Genomic DNA, 22058 nt, shown 5'->3' with positions numbered 1-22058 from the left:
TGAATTCTGAAGGGTTTGGAAACAGCAAGCAACCTTGTAAGAGTGATTTAAAAACCTTCAAAAGTTCCTAGTTTTATTTCTCATAAATGTCAAAACTCCACAAGCTGTGTGCAGTCTTCACAAAGAGAATAATGCTACATCTTTATTTTGCTCTGATGGCAAACATTTCTCATCTGTGTCAGATTTGAGTGAATAACTGTATCAGAAAACTATGTCTGGTGGTCATAGGCATGTTTATCACTTGACATATGAATCACATTGTTTGTAGAAAAATTGAAGATCACTGGTGACAATTTACCTCTAGGTCCCTGAATGCTAACAGCCTCAGTGTCACAATAAAAGCCCACCTTAGGTATAGAGGACAGGAGGTAATTATGTTTAATTTGAATATTGCTTCGGATATGAATGAAAATTAAATGAGCATTCAAATAAAAAACTACTGGACTTTTGTTTCTACAAAAACTCCTAAGGCGCCTGGGTGGCTCAGTCGGTTAAGAGTCCGACTTCGGATCAGATCATGATCTCACGGTCTCTGAGTTCAAGTCCTGTGTTGGGCTCTGTGCTCACAGCTCGGAGCCTGGAGCCTACTTCAGATTCTGTGTCTCCCTCTCTCTCTCTGCCCCTGCCCTGCTCACGCTCTGTCTCTCTCTCCCTCAAAAATAAATAAACATTAAAAAAAATAAAAAAAAAACCCACCTCCTATGTTAAGGCCATACCCAGATAATACTTTTGAATTAAAAATAATTTATCTTCTGGGGCGCCTGGGTGGCGCAGTCGGTTAAGCGTCCGACTTCAACCAGGTTACGATCTCACGGTCCGTGAGTTCGAGCCCCGCGTCGGGCTCTGGGCTAATGGCTCAGAGCCTGGAGCCTGTTTCCGATTCTGTGTCTCCCTCTCTCTCTGCCCCTCCCCCGTTCATGCTCTGTCTCTCCCTGTCCCAAAAATAAATAAACGTTGAAAAAAAAATTTAAAAAAATAATTTATCTTCTGATGTTGTATTTTGCGCTTTTATGATAAAAAGAACATTAGCAGGATAGTCAATTGCATAGAACAGGTACAAGAGATATATACTTTATTGACTTAAGAGCTAATAGAAGGCTAAAAATACCTGAGATGAATTTTAACATTCATAAATTTCTTGAAAGCCATCATTTAGTGATCTAGAAAGGCAGATGAGAATATTTTTTATTTCTCATTTTAGTCCTTAAAAACATTTTTTATGGAAAAATTAGTGACAATAGGGAAAAAAAAGTTACTCTAAGCATTTTTTCCACATAGCATCAGGGAACACATGTAAGGTGTGGAAGTTTGTAATGATGTTTATTTATGAAATTCTCATCAGATCTCTTTCCTTTCTGGCTGTGGAACTCCCCCAGAAAGAGGATTTATGGCAACTTCACTCTGTTTTCTGGGGAGTGAAGCTGCCTGGAAAAGGGGATTATGACAGCCATACGGTCAGAGCTTCTGCCTTTAGGTAAGGGAAGCTCCAAAAAGACTCTTTTACGTCTATGAAATCTCAATTGTCTTCAGTTTAAAATTATTTTAATGCCAGGGGCGCCTGGGTGGCTCAGTCGGTTAAGCGTCCAACTTTGGCTCAGGTCATGATCTCACAGTTTGTGGGTTCAAGCCCCTCATCGGCTCTGTGCTGACAGCTCAGAGCCTGGAACCTGCTCCAGATTCTGTGTCTCCCTGTCTCTTTGCCCCTCCCCCACTTGCTCTCTGTCTCCATCTCAAAAATAAATAAACATTAAAATTTTTTTAATTATTTTAATGCCAAAACTGCAGTCTCTTCAATGAAGCATTCAATACAAACAACTAAATTCCCATGCACTTGAAGACACTATCAATTTTAAAACTGAATTTAGACAAAATGACTGTGACTGGTTTTAATATTATATATTTGTAATTTACTGCTTAGTTTGTTCCTGTTTTATAGTAAGATAGAAAACAAATGATAGTCTTCTAAAATTAATGAAATAACTAATTTGACCTATGAAAGTTTGAACCTTGGCATTTTAGAGACAAAATAATAGACACATTCCATATCCCAGCTATACACCAACTACTGTATGAAAAACACCATTTTCAGTTACCTATTTCTAAATATTTTCCAAGCAGTTGACAGAAAGATGTCTCCTCAACAATATTTTGTCAACAATTGCCTATAATTTTTCTCTTTTCCTTCTGGTACTGCATTGTAACCCAGTATTTAGACACTTTATTGATAATCTATTTTTATAGAAAGAAGAGTCTTAATGGGCTGAGGAAGACAATAAAGATTTCATTTATTTAAGCTGCACTTAAATACACATTTAATATCACCAGTAATATTTTTTTCCAGAGAAGACATACAGATAGCCAATGGACACATGAAAAGATGCTCAACAGCACTTATCATCAGGGAAATACAAATCAAAACTACAATGAGATGCCACCTCACAGCAGTCAGAATGGCTAAAATTAACAACACCGGAAACAACAGGTGTTGGTGAGGATGCTAAGAAAGAGGAAACCCTCTTACACTATTGGTGGCAATGCAAACTGGTGCAGCCACCTAGAAAACAGTATGGAGGTTACTCAAAAGGTTAAAAATAGAACTATCCTACAATCCAGCAGTTACACTATTAGGTATTTACCCAAAGGATACAAAAATACTAATTCGAAGGGGTACATGCACCCTGATGTTTATGGAAGCATTATCAACAATAGCTAAATTATGGAAAGATCCCAAATGTTCATCGACTGATATATATAGGGAAAATGTAATCTTGCCATTTGCAATGACAGGGATGGAGCTAGAGAGCATTATGCTAAGTGAATTGAGTCAGCAAGAGAAAAACAAATACCATATGATTTCACTCATATGAGGAATTTAAGATACAACTATAGAGAAGAAACTGACTCTTAACTATAGAGAAGAAACTGATGGTTACTGGAAGGGAGGTGTGGTGGGGGGATAGGTTGAAGAGGGGATGGGTATTAAGGAGTGCACTTGTGATGAGCACCAGAAGTTGCATGGAAGTGTTGAATCACTAAATTCTACACCTGAAACTAATACTACACTGTATGTTAACTGACTTGGAAGAAAAAAAAATCAAGTCAGGTGCACTGTGTTCTTTGCATGCTTCCCTTCTATTAATAGAGTTTTATTAGTTCGCATTCATTAGATTTTATGGACTGTACCAGAAGTTGACTCTTTCAACTTTGGACAACTGAGAAACCCTAACTTTTATTTCTAATGTGGCACAGTTTTACACTTTGAGGATTACTATGTGGGAGTCCACTAAATGGAAATTTGGTCCATGGAAGTGATGGTTAAATTCATTAAAAAATTCAATTTTCTCATTGCTGCTCTTAGGTTATTGCTATACAAAATATTTAACAATGAATGACAGCATTTATGATTTTACTTAAATCCCTGGGTAAAACCAAAAAAAAAAAAAAAAAGGAGGCATTGCAATTTGTCAGAGCATTGATGGAGAAGATAGTGATAGAGAAAGAAATCTGCCTGCTTTTCTGACTTCCTGGTGCCAGGATAAATTTTCAGAAGAAAAGTTGACAGTTTTCTTCCACAACTTGAACAGATGTAGTTCTTTAATGAAAAGAGTAACTATTTTATGAAATTATAGGTAGTTTAAGGTCAGATAGCACATTTCATTCTTCTGTGGATCTACAACATTTATGAAATTTCATAGCACTACATACACTTATCATAAATGAAATATGTTTGAACCATTTTAGATCAACCATGTTCATATCTCTATGTATATATTTCTCTCTCCCCACACACACATAGACACACAATATTCATAATAGAGCCCTGCATTCCATCTACTGAAAACAGAACAGAGTCTATTTTTGAGCTAATTCTTCTACCAGGAATAGCACTAACCAAACTGCTTTTTGTTTTTTTTAAAGCAAACTCTAGCTTATTTTGTAATGGGATTGTTGAAGGTACCAAGCTGAACTAACCCTGATAGGTTGGTAGATTTTTTTTTCCTTACTGGATATATATGACTTTATTATGAATGATTCAAAAATGTATTTATAAGCTGAATTTATAGCTAAGTCAGACAAAAGTTAGGCATCCTGGACACCCAATTGCAACTGATATCTGAAGTGGGGCAGTCTCATCAGACTGAGCCCTTAACCATTGGAGACAGCACTAACTCTGAGTAGTCAGTGTCAGAATTGAAATCTCTGCCCCAGTTGGTGTTAGGAAATTGGAGAATTGGAGAATTGATAGTGGAGAAAATGATACAACCACATATTTGTTGTTAGTGTGGAAAAAATAAGACATGGGGTAAATGATTACCCCTGCTCACAAGAAGGGAATCAGGAATTCATATGAGATAGACTTCTAATTCAACTAAAATGCTGTGAATATTAATAAGTAATAATCTAAAATTATAGATCTTTGTTTCTATTCCAGTTAAAATTTATGATATATTTTTGAAAATTGATTAGATTTTCATATCAAAGACCTTAAATGGAAATCTATTATAGTTTCTTATAGATTATATATGGGTATAATCTCAAAAAATCTAGTGTTAATGCATCTAAATATTGTATTGGATACTTTAAATTAATAAAACTCTACAGATTTACAAATAACACATTATGCAAACTTTTAAAATGATAAATTATTGCAATAATAAAATGTCACATGCATTATAAAAAAGTATGAAAAATTCATGAGAAGAGAAACAATAGGGAAATTAAACTGGGAGTCAAAGTATGCCAAAAATTCTCATTTAATTGCCTGCATGCCTGTGTAATATCCAATGAATCCAACAATTGTAACTAATTATCTAATACTAAATTGTTGTCTTTCCTTGTTTTAAGATAATGGATTATATAATCTCAATGCACCTCTTTTGCTCCATGGGATTTATTTATAATATTAGCATTTTTTTTTGAGGTAGTATTTGGATGAAGTCATTTCTGTCACCAAATCTCTATAAATGAGAAATGGTGTGATATAAGCAATGTAAACATTCCTGAATAAAATTCTGCATGTTCTAGTTCAAATCTGCAACACCAGATATACTCAAATTACTTTAATCAGTAAGTCACACACATAGTGAAATCTTGTTTCTTGTAGATTTAGTGTGCTATGAACCAAATGCTAAAATTCTTTGAAATAAGGTTTTTTAAAATGTAAGTCATTAAAAGTATAATGTCTACAGCCATACTGATAAAAAATGGAAAGAATAGTAAAAGCTAGATGTTATGCCTCACCTCTTCTTTGTATTTATTATTGAGCGAGAGAAAAAGCAAGCACAAGCAGGGGAGGGGCAGAGAGAGAGAAGGGACAGAGGATCTGAAGCAGGCTCTGCGCTGACCACAGTGAGCCCATGCAGGGTTCGAACTCACAAACTATGAGATCATAACCTGAGCCGAAGTTGGGCACTCAACCAACCGAGCCACCCAGATAACCCTATGCCACACTTTTTCTAAATGAAATAAAGAAAAGAATGCATTAGTTTTCTATATCCTATAAGAAATTTCTTCAAATTAGTGACATAAACTAACAGAAAATATCTTACAGCTCTGTAGGTCAGGAGGTCTCACGTGGTTATCAGCAGGCAAAAATCAAGGTGTTGCTTGGTCTTTGTTCCTTTCTGGTATGTCAGGAGGAACTTATAGAGACTATACACATTCCCTGTCTCTTGGTCTTCTTACCTATTTTTCAGACCCATCAATATTGCATCTTTCTGACCCTTCCTCCTTTTTCATCTTCTAACCTCAATCATGAAAGTGCTGCAGAATTGGTATCTCCTGTGATTTGATTTGGTTTACTTGGATAAAGGACAGTAAACTCCCCATCTCCAGATCCTTAATCATATCTGCATGGTACTTTCTATCCTAAATATAGTCAGTGATCCATAGACATTAGAACATGGACATCTTTTGTTGGGGGGTAATTATGCCTGAGAGGAAGAGAGAAGAGGGAGGAAAAGTAGGAGGGAAGGGGAGATGGAGAGAGAGATAGGAGAGGGGGAAGAAGAAGGAGGAGGAGGGAGAAAGTGAGGAAGAGGAGGAAGAGAGAAATTTTTTTAAAAAGGATTTATTATGGGATTAAACTAAATATTTTGAAAGAGAAGTTCCTACAGGCACACACATACAAAAATCCAATTTATATATTCATGTCGCTTACTTAGTAATGAAAATGATATATAGTATTGTATGTTAAAACAAAAGACTTTAATCCCTGTTGACCATAGACACATAAGTACTAACCAGTTACATATAGTTTAATAGGGAATAATGATAAAATATTTGTTTAAAGTTTTTTTAAATCATATTTGTTTTTGGGTTTTACATATTAACAATGTGACACTAATGAAGAAGTTAATTTGAATTATGGAAATAGTTTCTATAATAAGAAAGTGTCAATAAAAAAGTCTTTGGGTGCAGAGTTCTTGGGTGCAATTTCATGTATTTTCAAAATAAGTGAAAGTTCTTGACATTGTTGGTTAAGCCTCATTTTCATTTTACTGTACATGTTTCCATAAAAAAAATAAAGGACCTAAAAGTCCTTGTTTGAAATGACAGAATTCACATGAAATTGCTTAGTATGCTACCACTTAGTTAGCTTTTCTTGAGATCCTATTCAGTCACCAATACCGTCCATAAGGGACCCAAAACAGTAAGAACTTGTTTGTTAAATATATGAAATACTTCTGTGCCAATCATTTTAGTAATATTTTCATGAGACACACCCATACAAATGATAATCTTTGAAATACTTTTTCTAGCTATTTAATACACATAGTCATTCAATTAAAATGGCTTATTTTTCTTTGAGTTTCTGACATCACTTAAAAAGATGAATATTTGATAAATCTGTCAACTGAAATCAAAGCATAATATAAATAGTTTTCAGTAACCTCCTTAGGTGAAAAGTGCTATAAATGACTTACTACCTACATTGGAGAGCACAATTATTATCCTTCACAATTACCTAAGACAGAGCTTAGTACAAGCAGGCAATTAGTAAGTAGTTTTGGAATAAATGTAAGGATAAATGTAGAATACTTCTCCAACTTACTTACCTGCCAGAATATATCCTAGATTTTCTAATATATATTTTTGCTTACCATAAGTATTTCTGTTATAATATATGATCACTAAAGAGATGTATTTCTCTACATGTTTTTAAATCAAGGTTTAAAGAAATAATTGCAAATGTTGGTAATTTATTTTTTATCAATTTCTAATTCTTAGGTCTAATCTGTTTCTGAAATACTGAAATCAAATTCCTTAAATATGTACTTCTCTCTTCATTACCACTATTACATAGATGTTCCTGCATTATTTACTAGGAATATTTGGCCACTGGCAAATACCACCTATATACCCTATCATCATTACCATTTTTAACCGAAACAGGCATTTTTCCATTGCTTGAAGGATAACCCCTTAGCTAAATATTCTTTATTCTGCTGCCTTATCTCAATCCTATGCAAAATGAAGAGCTTATTTCTGTCAAAGTTTTAGAGCAAGGGTTGCAAGCTTGAATATATAGTTAGTCATCAGTATCATTAAAGGGAAGAAAACTTGCTTTACTCTCATTTGTAAAATACTGTGGGACATTGTATTTATATTTTGAATAGAATAATTTGCCTTATTTATTTCTTAGAAATACCTCCAGCAGGCTTCTCCTGCTGTTTATAGCAAGGGTAGAGCTCAACTTCCCAGCTAGAGAGAATGTCTGTGGATAGATACCTGCTTTCCATGAGCAGTGCTTGAGGTACTTGGTTCAGTGGCACGTCGATTGCTCAGTTGACACTCTTAACTTTTAAATCTGTCTTTGAATGAGCTTTCAATTATATATATATATATATATATATATATATATATATATATTTTTTTTTTTTCTTTTGCAGACCTAATGGAATGCATTTGTGCTTTTTTTCCCCTTCTCTCCTATCAGCTTCCCTGATATGTTTTCATTAAATATATTTTCTTTTATTTCAACTATATCTTCATTTGTCTTTTTCTGATTAACTAACTCTAACCAACAGAAGAATATTTTTTATGCTTTGCTTCACACATATCTAGTGACACACACATTAGATCATATCAGAAATATCAATATGAAATATATCACAAAATATACAAAAATGAAAATGCTGTCTTTCATATCTTTTATTGGACTTTGAGATGTTCAATAAAACAGGTTTAATTCTCAACATGTTTTCTGCTACTTTAATGTGAAGTCAGCAAAATAGGTTTCTTAACATGCCCTATCAGAAGAACTAGCACATGGAATCATCATAGAAATAATTTGTATCTTCATGTTTAAAAAAATACATAGTCTCAAAGAGATGAGGAAATCTCTTCCTTCAGTATATGTGAAACACTTGGCTTAGTATGCTGTAGCGAATTCTTTATTTTTGATTATTATCTTTTTTTATTTGAGAGAGCACAAGCTGGGTAAAGGGGCAAAGAGAAAGAATTTTTTTTAACTTTTTAAATGTTATTTATTTTTGAGAGAGAGAAAGAGAGAGGGAGAGAGAGAGAGAGAGAGAGAAAGTAGGGGAGGGGCAGAGAGAGAGGGAGACACAGAATCCAAAGCAGGCTCCAGGCTCTGAGCTGTCAGCACAGAGCCTGATGCAGGGCTAGAACTTGAAGACCACAAGTTCATGACCTGAACCAAAGTTGGACGCTTGACCAACTGAGCCACCGAGGCACCCTTAGAAAGAGAGAGAACCTTAAGCAGGCTCAATGTTCAGCAGAGAGCTCCATATGGGGCTGGATCCCAGGACTTTGGGATCATGACCAGAGCTGAAATCAATAGTCAGAAGCTCAATTGACTGAGCCACTAAGGCTCCCCATAGTGAATTCTTCATAAACTTTAGTTCTGTCTTTATGTATGTCACTAGGCTTGAGCTCATACTCAGCAACAGGAGAGAACCAATTTCCTTTAACCAGTATCTTGCAAATTGCCATCACTTTTGTGCCATTATTGTTCATTGCTTACACAGCTGGCTACTGTCTCTGACATTTCTATACCAGAAACTAATTTCTAGTTGCAGAGCTATTCACACATCTGAGAATACAAAACTACAAATGCATATGGTATAATGCAGAGGATTTTTGCTTTAGAAATAGAAGACTTAAGTCTTTAAGCCACATTTCATCACATAAAAAATATGTGATTTAAAACCTATCTTTTTTCATTTAATATTGTAGGAATGAAGATGGCAAAGAGGGGAAAAAAAACATAGTTCTGATAATCAGAGTGTGATCTTGACTAATTACTTAACATTGTCAAATACTTAGTTTTCTTAATTATAAAGTAGAAATAAAAATACATATCTAATAAGACTTCTGGGAGTATATTCTTATGATCGTGTATATTCATGACCTTAGAACAATTCATGATACATTTCCTCACTCTGCAATTAGAAGAAGAATATTAAATATATTAGAATCTATTTTGCTATTAGAATAATAACATTTATGATAATATATTGGGTGAAATAAAAGCTTATATTAAAGTATGTAACAGGGTGTAGAGCTGTTATCTTCAATGATCTTATAAAGTCAGGTAGGATAAAGCCTCAATGCCAAGAACAATAAAATTTTAAAAACCTCGTAATTTCAATATTGATGCAAGTAGCACCCTTAAATTCCTTAGTATAAGATTGGTCATGCAATATCTATTACTCAGGATGCCTGGGTGGTTCAGTTGGTTACGTGTCCAACTTCAGCTTAGGTCATAATCTCATGGTTTGTGTGTTCAAGGCCCACGTTGGGCTCTCTGCTATCAGCACAGAACCTGCTTGGGATCCTCTTTTCCCCCCTTTCTCTCTCCCTCCCCCTTCTCTCTCTCTCTCTCTCAAAAATAGCATTAGAAAAAAGAACTATCTACTACTCATCTCCAGTTACATACAAACAGCCTAGAAACTTATATGAGAAAAAGATTTTAAAGGAAAATCATGGAATTGAGAATGCTGCATCAAAGTCCTTATTCTCTATAGGGAACTCCTACTCCTCCCCCACAAAAATGAAAGTCTCTTTGTCTTGTGTCCCCAGAAGTTTGGGGCTTAGAGGTATTTTCTTGACTCTTAAGAGTCTTAAGATGTGACTGTTAGAACTTCTCTTCTATGCAAAGGGACCTCTAACATTGTCACACAAGACAAAAAAATTTTAAAGATATTGATGATGTTTGCACAAAATTCACAGTCTATCAGCTCAATGAATAGAACATTTCAGAAAGCGTTGCAGTATAGCTTTTGACTACTGAAGTAAAGTATAATTTAATACAGGAAGCTCGTGACATCTTTAAAGGTATTACAACATCTTGAACTAAAAGATATAGAGACAGTACAATATAAAAAGAAGATATTGGAACTGCCACATACGTTGAACAGAAGCAGACCAAATATTCTTGCCTGCAAACCTAGGCTATTTCTTATGGAAAAATAAAAGATGGCTCATAAGGAAGAAACAAGACCCAGAGGGTTGAGCCAAGACCTGAAGAGAATCTCTCTCTGGGAAGTGTAGTAAGCCCTAATCAAGGAAGAGACAACACACGTCTAGCTGGATTTCAGCTTTACAACCCACCAATGATTGCTTTTTGACTAACATCCCCCAGCCCAATGCCTCATTAATGGAAATATCTATTACAATTTTCCTGTGACTGACTCACCATTGAGTGCTGGGTATGTGAAAGACATATTTCTTTAGTTCTTTAGTTTCTTTGGTTGACAAGTTGTAGATTGAGAGAAACCATACATGTAGAAGATCCATAGTGAGACTCGATTTAGATGTGATTTCCTGAAGTAGGGGAAGATGATATACGAAGAGGAGACTGTAGGTTATGGAGACAGTGAAACATGTGAAGAATTGTGACCTGACAGCAGGCTATGTCAGATTAAAACTAACCACAAATTCTTGAACATTCCTCCCACTAAGGTTGTATCTAAATCCACCCACCCCCTTTCATATGTGCTGGCCTGTGCCTTATTTTACTGTTGATTGTGGAAGATGTGGTACTATGCAAGTTTCTAGCTTACTTTTCAGGGAAAATGCCAATTCCTGCATTCGTTGTTTTTTTGTGTGTTTGTTTTTTGGTTTTCTGGTTTTTTTTTTCTTTTTAATTTTTTTTTCAACGTTTATTTTTGGGACAGAGAGAGACAGAGCATGAATGGGGGAGGGGCAGAGAGAGAGGGAGACACAGAATCAGAAACAGGCTCCAGGCTCTGAGCCATCAGCCCAGAGCCCGACGCGGGGCTCGAACTCCCGGACCGCAAGATCGTTACCTGGCTGAAGTCGGACGCTTAACCGACTGCGCCACCCAGGCACCCCTTGGTTTTCTGTTTTATTGTGTTTTGTTTTTGAGCCCCCAGTTGCCATGTGGGAATCCCAAGTGCTCACCTGGAGAGGCGACACAGAGAAACTCAGAGACTCCTTGGGGAGGGAGAAGGGACTGGACATTCCCTGCCTTCCATCATTCTGGCAAAGTTACATGCATGTGAGTGAAGCCATCATGAACATGCCAAGCCAGTTCAGCTTTCAGCTGAATATCACCAATTTACACCAGTCAACACTCAATGAGGCTGAAGAATTGTCCAGCTGAGACTTGCCTGAAATACAGCCCTGCCAAATTTACTGGCCCATAATATTATGAAAAATAATAAAATGTTTATTGTTTTAAGACACTAAATTTTGAGGAAGTTTGCTCTGTAATATATAATTAAATAATTAATTAACTGCTAAATATCTTAAGTAAATACAGTATCAAGTATAGTAAGAATAGTACTTAAGTAAATACAATAAGTATACTATAGTACCATCATAGGCTCTCAATAAATATTTTTAATTAGTGTAATTTAATCTTTATAACGTTATCTTTAATTTACACTTGAATTTGAACCTCTGAGACAATGATCAGGAAACTATAGCCTCTTTTTCCCTTGTGGCCTAGAAAAACTAAAATATTTACTACATTGTCTTTGCATAAAATATTTGCTAACACTCTAGTGTCTCAGATTAACTGGACCAAGGCTATATACTAACATTTTAAAAGGCAGAATCTTGGTCTTTCCATATCTATTCACTTTTTCCACACTAAAATAATTTCTCTCAAGTAATAAATGAATAATTAAATCCAGTTAAATTTTATGACAACTCACTAGAGGATCTAGGATATAAATTGCCTAAAGATTAACCTCACTATTCAGAAAACATAGTTAGTGCAATATTCCTTAGTGGCAATATGACTTAATTTTAGGCCTTTAAAGTGAGGATTAAATAGAGTAAGAATTTAAAGAGTTAAAAACATGAAGTATCAAGAAAGGTCATTGTGGTTAAATTCATTGCAGGTTGAAAAACAAAAACATCCTTTATGAGTCTAAAAAATATTTATTTTCTGGCTTTGTAAATAGTTGTAGTCATCTATATGGCAATGTCATAAAGAATTACAATAATGGTGCATTTATACAAGTCCAAACTATTGTATATGGACTTGAGTCTTTTCGATCAAATTTACACAATGTGCCATTTTCCATGGTTACTGTACAAAATGTATTAAAGCTAAAACATATAGGGGCATCTGGGTGGCTCAGTCAGTTAGGTTTCCAATTCTTGATTTTGGCTCAGGTCATGATCTCATGGTTTATGAGATTGAGCCATGCATTGGGCTCTGCCCAGATAGCACAGAGCCTGCTTATGATTCTCTCTCTCCCTTTCCCTCTGCACCTCCTGCTGTTTGTACTCTCTCTCTCTCTCTCTCTCAAAATAAATAAACATTTAAAATAAAGAGGAGAGGGAAGATGGCGGCGTAGGAGGACGCTGGGCTCACCTCGCGTCCTGCTGATCACTTAGATTCCACCTACACCTGCCTAAATAACCCAGAGAACCGCCAGAGGATTAGCAGAACGGAGTCGCCGGAGCCAAGCGCAGACGAGAGGCCCACAGAAGAGGGTAGGAAGGGCGGCGAGGCGGTGCGCGCTCCACGGACTGGCGGGAGGGAGCCGGGGCAGAGGGGCGGCTCGCCGGCCAAGCAGAGCCCCTGAGTCTGGCTTGCAAAAAGCGGAGGGGCCTGACGGACTGTGTTCCGACAGCCAGCGCGACTTCGCCGCTGGGAGGTCATAAGTTAACAGCTCTGCTCAGAAAGCGGGAAGGCTGGAGGACAAAGGGAAGGAGAGCTGCTGAACCCCCTGACGACAGAGCTCAGTTTGGTTGGGAACAAAGGCACTCGCCAGCGCCATCTCCCCCGCCCATCCCCCAGCCAAAATCCCAAAGAGAACCAGTTCCTACCAGGGAACTTGCTCACTCCGCGCAAACACCCAACTCTGTGCTTCTGCGGAGCCAAACCTCAGGCAGCGGATCTGACTCCCTCCTGCTGCCACAGGGCCCCTCCTGAAGTGGATCACCTAAGGAGAAGCAAGCTAAGCCTGCCCCTCCTGCCCCTGTGCACCTTGCCTACCCACCCCAGCTAAGACGCCAGATCCCCCGCATCACAAGCCTGGCAGTGTGCAAGTAGCCCAGAGGGGCCACCCCACCCCACAGTGAATCCCGCCCCTAGGAGAGGGGAAGAGAAGGCACACACCAGTCTGACTGTGGACACAGCGGTGGGCTGGGGGCAGACATCAGGTCTGACTGCGGCTCCGCCCACCAACTCCACTTATACACCACAGCACAGGGGAAGTGCCCTGCAGGTCCTCACCACGCCGGGGACTATCCAAAATGACCAAGCGGAAGAATTCCCCTCAGAAGAATCTCCAGGAAATAACAACAGCTAATGAGCTGATCAAAAAGGATTTAAATAATATAACAGAAAGTGAATTTAGAATAATAGTCATAAAATTAATCGCTGGGCTTGAAAACAGTATAGAGGACAGCAGATAATCTCTTGCTACAGAGATCAAGGGACTAAGGAACAGTCACGAAGAGCTGAAAAACGCTTTAAATGAAATGCCTAACAAAATGGAAACCACCACGGCTCGGATTGAAGAGGCAGAGGAGAGAATAGGTGAACTAGATGATAAAGTTATGGAAAAAGAGGAAGCTGAGAAAAAGAGAGATAAAAAAATCCAGGAGTATGAGGGGAAAATTAGAGAACTAAGTGATACACTAAAAAGAAATAATATACGCATAATTGGTATTCCAGAGGAGGAAGAGAGAGGGAAAGGTGCTGAAGGGGTACTTGAAGAAATAATAGCTGAGAACTTCCCTGAAGTGGGGAAGGAAAAAGGCATTGAAATCCAAGAGGCACAGAGAACTCCCTTCAGACGTAACTTGAATCGATCTTCTGCACGACATATCAGAGTGAAACTGGCAAAATACAAGGATAAAGAGAAAATTCTGAAAGCAGCAAGAGATAAACGTGCCCTCACATATAAAGGGAGACCTATAAGACTCGTGACTGATCTCTCTTTTGAAACTTGGCAGGCCAGAAAGAATTGGCACGAGATTTTCAGTGTGCTAGACAGAAAAAATATGCAGCCGAGAATCCTTTATCCAGCAAGTCTGTCATTTAGAATAGAAGGAGAGATAAAGGTCTTCCCAAACAAACAAAAACTGAAGGAATTTGTCACCACTAAACCAGCCCTCCAAGAGATCCTAAGGGGGACCCTGTGAGACAAAGTACCAGAGACATCACTACAAGCATAAAACATACAGACATCACAATGACTCTAAACCCATATCTTTCTATAATAACACTGAATGTAAATGGATTAAATGCACCAACCAAAAGACATAGGGTATCAGAATGGATAAAAAAACAAGACCCATCTATTTGCTGTCTACAAGAGACTCATTTTAGACCTGAGGACACCTTTAGATTGAGAGTGAGGGGATGGAGAACTATTTATCATGCTACTGGAAGCCAAAAGAAAGCTGGAGTAGCCATACTTATATCAGACAAACTAGACTTTAAATTAAAGGCTGTAACAAGAGATGAAGAAGGACATTATATAATAGTGACAGGTTCTATCCATCAGGAAGAGCTAACAATTATAAATGTCTATGCGCCGAATACCGGAGCGCCCAAATACATAAAACAATTACTCATAAACATAAGCAACCTTATTGAGAAGAATGTGGTAACTGCAGGGGACTTTAACACCACACTTACAGAAATGGATACATCATCTAGACACACGGTCAATAAAGAAACAAGGGCCCTGAATGAGACATTGGATCAGATGGACTTGACAGATCTATTTAGAACTCTACATCCCAAAGCAACAGAATATACTTTCTTCTCGAGTGCACATGGAACATTCTCCAAGATAGATCATATACTGGGTCACAAAACAGCCCTTCATAAGTTTACAAGAATTGAAATCATACCATGCATACTTTCAGACCACAATGCTATGAAGCTTGAAATCAACCACAGAAAAAAGTCTGGAAAACCTCCAAAAGCATGGAGGTTAAAGAACACCCTACTAACGAATGAGTGTGTCAACCAGGCAATTAGAGAAGAAATTAAAAAATATATGGAAACAAACGAAAATGAAAATACAACAATCCAAACGCTTTGGGATGCAGCGAAGGCAGTCCTGAGAGGAAAATACATTGCAATCCAGGCCTATCTCAAGAAACAAGAAAAATCCCAAATACAAAATCTAACAGCACACCTAAAGGAAATAGAAGCAGAACAGCAAAGGCAACCTAAACCCAGCAGAAGAAGAGAAACAATAAAGATCAGAGCAGAAATAAACAATATAGAATCTAAAAAAACTGTAGAGCAGATCAACGAAACCAAGAGTTGGTTTTTTGAAAAAATAAACAAAATTGACAAACCTCTAGCCAGGCTTCTCAAAAAGAAAAGGGAGATGACCCAAATAGATAAAATCATGAATGAAAATGGAATGATTACAACCAATCCCTCAGAGATACAAACAATTATCAGGGAATACTATGAAAAATTATATGGCAACAAATTGGACAACCTGGAAGAAATGGACAAATTCCTGAACACCCACACTCTTCCAAAACTCAATCAGGAGGAAATAGAAAGCTTGAACAGACCCATCCATAACCAGCGAAGAAATTGAATCGGTTATCAAAAATCTCCCAACAAATAAGAGTCCAGGACCAGATGGCTTCCCAGGGGAGTTCTACCAGACGTTTAAAGCAGAGATAATACCTAACCTTTTCAAGCTATTCCAAGAAATAGAAAGGGAAGGAAAACTTCCAGACTCATTCTATGAAGCCAGTATTACTTGGATTCCTAAACCAGACAGAGACCCAGTAAAAAAAGAGAACTACAGGCCAATATCCCTGATGAATACGGATGCCAAAATTCTCAATAAGATACTAGCAAATCGAATTCAACGGCATATAAAAAGAATGATTCACCATGATCAAGTGGGATTCATTCCTGGGATGCAGGGCTGGTTCAACATTCGCAAATCAATCAACGTGATACATCACATTAACAAAAAAAAAGAGAAGAACCATATGATCCTGTCAATCGATGCAGAAAAGGCCTTTGACAAAATCCAGCACCCTTTCTTAATAAAAACCCTTGAGAAAGTCGGGATAGAAGGAACATACTTAAAGATCATCAAAGCCATTTATGAAAAGCCCACAGCTAACATCATCCTCAACGGGGAAAAACTGAGAGCTTTTTCCCTGAGATCAGGAACACGACAGGGATGCCCACTCTCACCGCTGTTGTTTAACATAGTGCTGGAAGTTCTAGCATCAGCAATCAGACAACAAAAGGAAATCAAAAGCATCAACATTGGCAAAGATGAAGTCAAGCTTTCGCTTTTGGCAGATGACATGATATTATACATGGAAAATCCGATAGACTCCACCAAAAGTCTGCTAGAACTGATACATGAATTCAGCAAAGTTGCAGGATACAAAATCAATGTACAGAAATCAGTTGCATTCTTTTACACTAACAATGAAGCAACAGAAAGACAAATAAAGAAACTGATCCCATTCACAATTGCACCAAGAAGCATAAAATACCTAGGAATAAATCTAACCAAAGATGTAAAGGATCTGTATGCTGAAAACTATAGAAAGCTTATGAGGGTAATTGAAGAAGATTTAAAGAAATGGAAAGACATTCCCTGCTCATGGATTGGAAGAATAAATATTGTCAAAATGTCAATACTACCCAAAGCTATCTACACATTCAATGCAATCCCAATCAAAATTGCACCAGCATTCTTCTCGAAACTAGAACAAGCAATCCTAAAATTCATATGGAACCACAAAAGGCCCCAAATAGCCAAAGTAATTTTGAAGAAGAAGACCAAAGCAGGAGGCATCACAATCCCAGACTTTAGCCTCTACTACAAAGCTGTCATCATCAAGACAGCATGGTATTGGCACAAAAACAGACACATAGACCAATGGAATAGAATAGAAACCCCAGAACTAGACCCACAAACGTATGGCCAACTAATCTTTGACAAAGCAGGAAAGAACATCCGATGGAAAAAAGACAGTCTCTTTAACAAATGGTGCTGGGAGAACTGGACAGCAACATGAAGAAGGTTGAAACTAGACCACTTTCTCACACCATTCACAAAAATAAACTCAAAATGGATAAAGGACCTGAATGTGAGACAGGAAACCATCAAAACCTTAGAGGAGAAAGCAGGAAAAGACCTCTCTGACCTCAGCCGTAGCAATCTCTTACTCGACACATCCCCAAAGGCAAGGGAATTAAAAGCAAAAGTGAATTACTGGGACCTTATGAAGATCAAAAGCTTCTGCACAGCAAAGGAAACAACCAACAAAACTCAAAGGCAACCAACGGAATGGGAAAAGATATTTGCAAATGACATCGGACAAAGGGCTAGTCTCCAAAATCTATAAAGAGCTCACCAAACTCCACACCCGAAAAACAAATAACCCAGTGAAGAAATGGGCAGAAAACATGAATAGACACTTCTCTAAAGAAGACATCCGGATGGCCAACAGGCACATGAAAAGATGTTCAGCGTCGCTCCTTATCAGGGAAATACAAATCGAAACCACACTCAGGTATCACCTCACGCCAGTCAGAGTGGCCAAAATGAACAAATCAGGAGACTATAGATGCTGGAGAGGATGTGAAGAAACGGGAACCCTCTTGCACTGTTGGTGGGAATGCAAATTGGTGCAGCCGCTCTGGAAAGCAGTGTGGAGGTTCCTCAGAAAATTAAAAATAGACCTACCCTATGACCCAGCAATAGCACTGCTAGGAATTTATCCAAGGGACACAGGAGTACTGATGCATAGGGGCACTTGTACCCCAATGTTCATAGCAGCACTCTCCACAATAGCCAAATTATGGAAAGAGCCTAAATGTCCATCAACTGATGAATGGATAAAGAAATTGTGGTTTATATACACAATGGAATACTACGTGGCAATGAGAAAAAATGAAATATGGCCTTTTGTAGCAACGTGGATGGAACTGGAGAGTGTGATGCTAAGTGAAATAAGCCATACAGAGAAAGACAGATACCATATGGTTTCACTCTTATGTGGAACCTGAGAAACTTAACAGGAACCCATGGGGGAGGGGAAGGAAAAAAAAAAAAAAAGAGGTTAGAGTGGGAGAGAGCCAAAGCATAAGAGACTGTTGAGAACTGGGAGCAAACTGAGGGTTGATGGGGAGTGGGAGAGAGGACAGGGTGGGTGATGGGTATTGAGGAGGGCACCTTTTGGGATGAGCACTGGGTGTTGTATGGAAACCAATTTGACAATAAATTTCATATATAAATAAAAATAAAAATAAATTAAATAAATAAATAAATAAATAAATAAATAAATAATAAATGTTTTCTGCAATTGTGTTCAACTTAATGAAATTAATTTAGAAGGTTCTGGAACCAGGATGTTTTCAATAATATAAGATGAGGCTGGTGATCCTGTTATTCCAATTTGTCTTCTCTTATTCTTTCCTATTTTTTTCATCTTGATTTTTTAAAAAATATTTTAGTGTCCCCAAAAGTGGATATTGGTAATTTCAAGATTTATTCCTGACTATAAATGAATGCTTTGATGGATTCCTAAGGGCTACAAAACTTGATCCCTAATGTAAATAATACTTAGTATTATGAGGAAATAGTATGCATAAGGAACAATAATGGAAGTTTTATGGGTGGTGCCAATATGAACATCATTAAAACATATTTTCAAGCAATAATCCCCAAGTTAAAAATATTTTTAGAAATTAAGGGTAATAAATAATTCATATTACTTAGGATTTTATAATACTGACTAGACTTTATGCCTCTGATAGTAAACAGTAATAAATATAAATTCATTTTCCGCTATTTATTATAGTACATCCCACTGGACATTATAGGTCTTAAAAACCTGAAGACAAATCCAAGGGTGAAGAAATAACAAATGACACTATATACATACTTTTATTATTGTGACTTGTAACTGATAAGTTGCTAAACTCTGGAGTGGTTTGTTAACTGCTTCCCATGTTAACAATATAACAGAGACCTGGAATGTAAAATCCTTTTATCATTTAGAAAAGTGAAATTTAGTAATTGACTTTAGAGAGCCACGGGTTTCCTGTCAAGACAGACAGTATTAGTTTAGAGGCAGTGATTTGCACCAGGATTGTAACGACCACATGGTATCTAACAACCTGTGATATCTAAGCTACCATTTGTCCCCCTCAGAAACTATAGAAGTTGTCTTCTATTTTATTTTTTAAATGAATTTATTTAATATCATAGCATGAGCTTCCTAAGCACAGGAGCAGAGGGAGCAAAAATCACCAAAGATAAACAAAGTAAAATGACTTTTCTTCAATACCCTTCCTCATGTTTACATTAACAACTTTATTTTCCCCTTTGAAACTTGTTACAGATTAATCTACAACATTAATTTTTCCATCAATGAGAATGCATTCCCATTAATTCTCTGGATTTTGCTTTTACCAACTTTCCTTCCTTCCTCTCTCCTCTGATTCTTTTGCTCTTTCTTCCTACATTTCTAACTCTCACTTGCTATTAGAATTTTTTGCAAAATCAAATCTGCTCATGTTTCTACTTTTTCTTTTCAGGAATATATCCCTCAAATAAATTTCTCTCTTTATGACTATTAATAGGCCAGTAGTATAGTTACTGACATTTTCTTGGCATTTTTTTTTCTTCCTGTTACTTTACTATGAAGTTCTCTATATATTGGTTTAATGAAAGCCTCTTTTAAACAACTTGTAGCTGAGTGCTTTTCTTATAGTAATATAATCTCTTACCCATTTTATATTCTGCTATGTGCCCTTATTTATGTCCTTCTCTTTTTTTAATAATTTTGAGTTGACTATGGCAATTTTTCTCAAAACTGTTTGAAGTAATTGAATAAATTTTAATCTTTCAGATTTTAAACCATATAGCATGCAAACTTACACTTTAGATTTAAGACTTATCTCAACAATGAATTTAATCACTCTAAATCCCTTCCTTTATGAATTCTAGAAAATCTTGGATATCTTCTATATTAATTCCCTGATTTCATATATTTTTGTGTTTTTTTATGAAGGCAAATTGAAATCATATTCACTCGTAATTTTACTAATTCTATATTTAAAGATTCCTTCTTGTATCTTAGGCCTTCTTTCTGAAATTATTTTTCTTCTTCCTAAATGATTTTAGTATAATCGCTTCTCGGCCTTTTGGCTAAGATCAAGTGTAGTATCTAAATGATTTTAGTATTTGTTTAAGTAATCCTTCCCAATTTATATTTTTGCCCTATTCTAGATTGACAGCCAACTAGGAATACAATTCAAGGTGACAGAATTTTTTTTTAATGATTCCACTGTCTTTCCAAGTCCACTGTTAGCGTCTGAAGAGTCTATGACTGACCTTATTATCATGTAGGTTATCAGCTTTTCAAGGTAGGGGAAAACAGCACAATCAGATTTGTGTTTTAGATAAATTCCCTGGAGGCATTATGAAGCCTGAAATGAAATAGGAAAGAGGCCAGTGTCAGGAGAAGAAATATTTTTGGTTGGGTTGTTAAATTCCAAACAGGGATTTAGAGCTTTAAAAAAGGCAAGGAGAACAGGAATAAAAAAACAGATAATTTTACTTTTGAGGGTGGATTTTTTTTAATAATACAGCCAGTAAAACTAGCACACTTGAGAAAGAGTGGGGTGTGAACGGGATGTTTCTAATTTGGGTGATTGGGAAGAAGGTAAAACATTTATCTAATACAAGATCACATATTAGCTTTGAAGACTCCCATGATGTTGAGAGGCAGACAAATGGCAGAGCCTAGTCGTTCAAATAATAGCTATTAGAGCCAAAATATCTGTTTGGGTTCAAATCCTAAATCTAACACATACTGAGTAAATATTGCTCAAATTATTTTATCTGTTTGTGCCTCTGCTTCCTCATCAGTGATGTAATAATAATTATACTAACTCATAGGGTATTATGAGGATTAAATAGTATAAGTAGATGTCATTTATGTGTGTGTATATATACATACATACATTCATACATAAATCTGTTTTAATCCTGGAAGAGGCTTTTTGTTAATTTTGTTAACTGAAAGAGCCTCAATGGCAAAGCACTGTAATACTTTGAACTCAGGCCTATTAGTAAACTAGGTAGGATTCTGGGAAATGCCCTTCCTTCAAAGAACCATAGTGACTAATTTGGGTATGTGGAAGTAGACTGAGTAGCCTCAGTTACTAATTGCAGACCTGAGAGGACTCTTGGAGCCATATTATTAAGCATATGTGATACCTTAATTTTTTATAGAAGATCATAAGGAAAGGATCAGATTCATAAGTCCATACGCCTACCTTCTTGCTTTTAAGAAAGACCCATGATCCTGAACCATGTCATGGCATCCAACCTAACTTTTTCATCCTGCAGCACTGGAATAGCACAGCCAAAGTTCCGCTTCAAAAATTAGATACTACAAATGGCAGTATTTCTTTCTGTACCCTGAGTCTACCCGTTTTAGCAAATAAAAATACAGGAAAACCATTTAATTTTGAATTTCAGATTTACAAAAATCTGTTCTTAGTATATCTTGTGCAATAGTTGGAATATATACTAAAGCATACATATTGTTTATCTAAAATTCAACTTTAATTGAGCATC

General features: G+C 36.7%; 1 pseudogene; it reads left to right on the top strand.

Annotated features, from left to right (window-relative positions):
* The first annotated feature begins 20601 nt into the window (after positions 1-20601).
* On the top strand, positions 20602-20674 carry LOC121037976 (uncharacterized; annotated as a pseudogene).
* The last annotated feature ends 1384 nt before the right edge of the window (positions 20675-22058 follow it).

Source organism: Herpailurus yagouaroundi, unplaced genomic scaffold (genome assembly GCF_014898765.1).
Source record: "Herpailurus yagouaroundi ecotype Mexico unplaced genomic scaffold, PumYag 164, whole genome shotgun sequence".
Taxonomy (NCBI): domain Eukaryota; kingdom Metazoa; phylum Chordata; class Mammalia; order Carnivora; family Felidae; genus Herpailurus; species Herpailurus yagouaroundi.
Note: the sequence above shows the minus strand (reverse complement) of the source record. Positions and strands in the feature narration are given on the sequence as shown.